We start from the raw sequence: 6,217 nt of genomic DNA on the forward strand, positions 1-6,217 counted from the left end.
CATCTGTTAGGCCAATCATAACAGAGCGCACATGTTTGTCTTCATAAATACCCTTTCTCCACAGGTGCAAAATTGCATTATGGAGTGCAGCAAAATCCAACTCTCAATTACGAGACTGTCACCTCGATATGGTTCCCATGGTTACCATGGGGTAAAATAAGAAAGGATGTACCGAAGCTTCCAATTTAAGCATGTCTTTTTCACATCATGTCTTTGCATTGGTCTGTGTGAGCAGATGCTTTGTAAAACAGTATGAGACTGTTACGTAAATTAGGTTTTCAAGAATGTTTGAGTACAGGTGTCTGTTACACAATTCCCTTTCATTGCCATTTCCCTTGGTGTTTTTGAGGGTCTTTGCATTTGTATTTCTGTATGAATGTAAGATCTTATCAGTTGTTTATAATTAAGCAATACGGCACGAGGGGGTGTGGTATATGGCCAATATACCACGGCTAAGGGTTGTTCTAATGCTCGACACAACGCGGAGTGCCTGGATACAGCCTTTGGCCATGGTATATTGGCCATATACCACAAACCCCTGAGGCACCTTATTGCTATTATAAACTAGTTACGAATGTAATTAGAGCAGTAGCAAGAATTGTTTTGTCATACCCATGGTATACGGTCTGATATACCACGACTGTCTGCCAATCAGCATTCAGGGCTCGAACCACCCAGTGTATAATGTTATATAAGACCATGCAGTTGAAAAGGAGTTTCCCTTTCTTCGCTGAAGACAGTCATGTTTGTTTTATTTTTGTTTTTTTTAATCAGTGGGATATACAAAGTATTAAAGACACCTGCTCCTTCCATGACATAGCCTGACCAGGTGAATCCAGGTAAAAGCTATGATCCCTTATTGATGTCACCTGTAAAATCCACTTCAATCCATATAGATGAAGGAGAGACAACAGGTTAAAGTAAGATTTCTAAGCCTTGAGACATTTGAGACATGGATTGTATATGTCTGCCATTCAGAGGCTGAATGGGTAACACGAAAGATTTAAGTGCCTTTAAACGGGGTATGTTAGTAGGTTCCAGGCGCAGGCCCAAAGTCATAGACTGTTCTCTCTGCTACCGCACGGCAAGTGGTATCGGAGCATCGTCTAGGACCAAAAGGCTCCTTAACAGCTTCTACTCCCAAGCAATACGACTGCTGAACAACTAATCAAATGACCACCCGGACTATTTACATTGACTCCCCACACCCCCCTTTTACTTTAATTTATTTAGTAAATATTTTATTAACTCTATTTCTTGAACTGCATTGTTGGTTAAGGGCTTGTAAGCATTTCACGGTAAGGTCTACACCTGTTGTATTCGGCATGTGACAAATACAATTTGATTTGATTTGATTTTAAGAAAGAAAGAGCCCTTCACTTGACAACTGACAGTGCTTGAAGTAAAATTGTGTATTTCTAAAAAGCTGTCCATCTAGAGACAACATTGACGGACCTTGTGTGTTTGAGGTGCTTAATAATCATGTTACATATTGCTAATCTAAAATGATTGCATTCATTCTTCTTAACATTTTCAAAGTAAGTGTATTATTTTTATTTTGTATGATTATTCTTTTTTTTAGCTTTATTTAACTAGGCAAGTCAGTTAAGAAGAAATTCTTATTTACAATGACGGCCTACGAACAGTGGGTTAACTGCCTTGTTCAGGGGCAGAACGACAGATTTTTACCTTGTCATTTCAGGGATTCAATCTAGCAACCTTTCGGTTACTGGCCCAACGCTCTAACCACTAGGCTACCTGCAGTACATTATTGATGTACTGCATATGCATTACTTTGTACTATACCTATTTGACTCCCGGTGAAAATGGATAAAGGAAAATCCATAGGTTGTGGAACAATACCCTCTTGTGTTTAAAGATGTAGCTGCAGTCTAGTACTGAAAACGCAGACTACCTTGACTAAACATCTCATGGCTCTTATCTGTCACACTAAATCTATTTGTGAAGTATCACTAGTGTCTGCATATTTGTTCAGCCATTGGCCAATTCAACTTGTGTGCTTGATATTTACATATTGATACTGTAACTATTATAGCTTCAAGAAATTCAGAGGTGAAAATATAAAATGCATAACTGTGAAATATATATTTTTTTAAATAAAAATTGTTTTAATAATTAGTAATACCAAATTACAGTCCATTTTAAAAACAGCTATTCTGTTTAGCCATATTCAGTCAACATTTGAAGCATTTACTAGTTCACACAGAGATGAGTCAACAAAAACAGCAATTAGCTTTTTATTTTCATCATAATTGTCGTCAGTATATCTCACGTTTTTTACATTTTACCTGAAAACCACATAACATCTCATCTTTTATTAATGAGTTTGGTCATCATGACGCTCATGCATCATTTAAATATTACATCAATATATTAGACACCATGATTTGAAGTGTGCTTTGGATTTTGCCCTAGGGCCTTAAATGTTGGCCAAACCTGACTGTCTGAGTGCTGCTGCTCTGTAATTATGCCTGCCACCACAGTTTCAGGAATGCTCTCTCTCACAGGACCCATCTCGAGCTCAGTACAGTCTGTAGTAGGCAGTCAACTCATACAGTGAATGTTTAATTAGTGGCCCATGTTGTCTCCAACCTGTTGCTGTGTAGAGGGGCTCTACTCTGGGTCCTGCCTGGATTCACCAGGTTGAATTCGGCCTTCTGAATTACATCAGAATATCAAACAGATGCACAATCTGGTTTTTGAATGAGCAGATTAGCCACATTTACTCACTAAAGGAAATCATGTTTATCCTAGCAAATCTTGTGTGGCTGGAGGATTTGGATTGCTATTGTGTTTTTGGAAAGCATACAATTCATATTGCTCATACATAATAATAGAAGATTGACCTCTATACAGAATGAAGTTGCTATGAATGCTAGTATGAGTCACCAAATGTCTTGCAAACAATAGCAACCTGAAGGGATACAAAAAACACATGCATTCAGAGGATTGATTCCATGGGTTTTCTGAGAAAAAAATTAAATAGTTTTCTGTGAAAAAGAAGCAAACAAGTGTTATGAATAGGTTGTAACATATTGAGACTGGAGTAGATATAATTCCACTTACCCAAATGACCCAGTTAAGGATACAGGTAGTAATGCTGCTGCTGGACAGGAGAGAGTTTTTCTTTGTAGTACCATTTTATGTACAGCTCTCTCTATCATTGGCGGAAAGTGTCAGACACATGCCCTTATCAGTTCTCCGTCCAACGAATACAGAATGGATAGCTGGGCTGGAAAAGTGATAAGGAGATGTGGTCGACAATATTACACTCTTACAACACATTTTGAAAAGCAGAAAGCTACTGTACTGAGAACACATCCAAAATCCAACCCAAAACACATCTGACCTCATAGCTAACCTCTTTGGATGTCTTACACGCTCAGTTCTCCCACTCTGTCTACACATCACCTTTACTGTGGTGGCCATTCAGGTCAGGTCCACGACATCTAGCCAGCCCTGACAAACAGCTGGAAAGTAGAAGTAGATAGAGTGAAGTAGTGGTTCACCAGAGATTCACCATCGACAATTCTCCAAAAGGCAATCATCTCTATTAGTAGTCAGTCTGTTTGATAAAAGGAATACCTTTCATTTGTGGTCTTGACCAGTCATGGAAGTATCCATTAAGTACTCATCCACATCCCAAAGGCAAAGTAACTTTGAGGACACACCTCAGTGAAGAGTTTTATTACACTATGGCCCCACCTTAATCCTTGTCTCCTATTGGCTCTCAGTCAGGCCTCAATATATCTGCACAGTCACTGATCTTTCCTTTGTCTGTCACTGGGAGATTGGCCAATAGGGTAAAAGGGGATTGGCCAGGTCCCCAAGAATGGCTAGAGAAGGTTCCCACAGGTGTGGCTCAGCTGTGCATTCCAGTACACACATACCTGTCAACTTTCCCTCCCCTCTGCCTCACTAGAGAAAGCAAGCTGAACGTGTGAGGTCTCACCTGCACATTTCAATGTTGTAACGTTATTCAATATGTAGGCCGATTTTGCAAATACTGGATTTTTTTGTTTTCCGGGGGTAGATTTAAGATATTAAGTTGGCACTAAAATAAGCTAACACTTAGTTATTTATTATTTATATATGTTTTTGGGTCATTTTCAAAAGCATTTTATTTCTATTTTTCACTGTTTTGCAATGCGAAGGCAATTGTTCCACACCCTGACTTTTGATCTTCTGCTATGTATTTCAACAAGAAAAATGTTGATCATTTGAAAATATTTAATGCACCTGGTTAGAAAATGAGTCAAATAAAGGAAAGCCATAAGCCATAAATACACTATATATACAAAAGTATGTGGACACCCCTTCAAATTAGTGGATTTGGCTATTTCAACCACACCGTTGCTGACAGGTGTATAAAATTGAGCACACAGCCATGCAATCTCCATAGACAAACATTGGCAGTAGAATAGCCATACTAAAGAGCTCAGTGACTTTCAACGTTGCACCATCATAAGATGCCACCTTTCCAGTAAGTCAGTTTGTGAAATGTCTGCCCTGCTAGAGCTGCCCCGGTCAACTTTAAAAGCTCTTATTGTGCAGTGGAATCGTATAGGAGCAATAACGGCTCAGCCAAAAAGTGGTAGGTCAGACAAGCTCAAAGAACGGGACCGCCAAGTGCTAAAGCGCTTAGCATATAAAAATCGTCTGTCCTTAGTTGCAACACTTCACTACCGAGTTCCAAACTGCCTCTGAAAGCAACATCAGCACAAGAAATGTTTGTAGGGAGCTTCATGAAATGGGTTTCCATGGCCGAGCAGCCGCATACTAACCCTAAGAACTCCATGCACAATGCCAAGCATCGGCTGAAGTGGTGCAAACTCGCCGCCGTTGGAGCAGTGGAAACACGTTCTCTGGAATGATGAATCACGCTTCACATCTGGCAGTCTGACAGACACATCTGGGTTTGGTGGATGCCAGGAGAACACCACCTTGTCACACTGTTCCTGCTACGCCCTCTGGTGTTCATCCGGTGTCTTCTTGACCTGCAGTTACTCCCCTGTACACACTCTCTCTCTCCCTCTCCCTCTCTGTGTGATTGTGTGGTTGGAGACAGGTGTGCTGGAGTCAGAGCAGATCCCTACTAGCTGCAACTCATTCCATAATCAAGACCTCTACAAATACTCAGTCCTGCCACTTCCACTCTGCCAGATTGTAATCTCTGTTCATTTACCACTCTGTCTCTGGCTCCTGTCTCCCGTTCCAAATCTCACCACCCAACTACCTTCCTCTGGATTTTACTCACCACCACTACCTTGGATTACCCTCAGGACCTGTTTACCCTGTTATACTCACCTAACTCCAACCTCAGTCTCCACATCTGTTTTTTCTGCAACTCATCCGAGCTTCCCTGGATCTGCACTCCATATCTCCCTGTGTAACAATAAATATTTTGGTTCATTCATCCCTGTTTCCTCATCTGAGCCTGCTCTTGGGTTTCCACTGTGTCACTCCGCTTAACACACCTGCCAAATGCATAGTGCCAACAGTAAAGTTTGGTGGAATAAAATTCACTTTTAACAAGGCACACCTTTTAATTGAAATCTATTCCAGGTGAATACCTCATGAAGCTGGTTGAGAGAATGCCATGAGTGTGCAAAGCTGTCATCAAGGCAAAGGGTGGCAACTTTGAAGAATCTCAAATCTCAAATCTATTTTGACACTTTTTTGGTTACTACACACCATATGTGTTATTTCATAGTTTTGATGTCTTCACTGTTATTCTACGATGTAGAAAATAGTTAAAATAAAGAAAACCCTTGAATGAGTAATTGTGTCAAAGCTTTTGTATTCAGACCCTTTACTCAGTACTTTATTGACGCACCTTTGGCTGCAATTACAGCCTCAAGTCTTCTTGGGTATGATGCTACAAGCTTGGCACACCTGTATTTGGGAATTTCTCCCATTCCTCTATGCAGATCCTCTCAACCTCTGTCAGGTTGGATGGGGAGTGTCACTGCACAGCTTATTTTCAGGTCTCTCCAGAGATGTTCCATCAGGTTCAAGTCCAGGCTCTGGCTGTGCCACTCAAGGACATTCAGAGACTTGTTCCGAAGCCATTCCTGCGTTGTCTTGGCTGTGTGTTTAGGGTTGTTGTCCTGTTGGAAGGTGTAACTTTCACCCCAGTCTGAGGTCCTGAGCGCTCTGGAGCAGATTTCTATCAAGGATCTCTCTGTACTTTGTT

The 6,217-nt window shown here is 40.7% G+C and overlaps 1 long non-coding RNA gene across 1 annotated transcript; it reads right to left on the bottom strand.

Moving 5' to 3' along the window:
* Positions 1-2,242: 2,242 nt before the first annotated feature.
* Positions 2,243-3,727, bottom strand: LOC106573526 (uncharacterized). Its single transcript, XR_001321361.2, has 3 exons — positions 3,607-3,727; positions 3,383-3,491; positions 2,243-3,253 (listed from the first exon to the last, which is right to left on the bottom strand). It is a non-coding gene; the product is annotated as an uncharacterized lncRNA (long non-coding RNA).
* Between the last annotated feature and the right edge of the window lie 2,490 nt (positions 3,728-6,217).

Source organism: Salmo salar, chromosome ssa16 (assembly GCF_905237065.1).
Source record: "Salmo salar chromosome ssa16, Ssal_v3.1, whole genome shotgun sequence".
Lineage (NCBI taxonomy): Eukaryota > Metazoa > Chordata > Actinopteri > Salmoniformes > Salmonidae > Salmo > Salmo salar.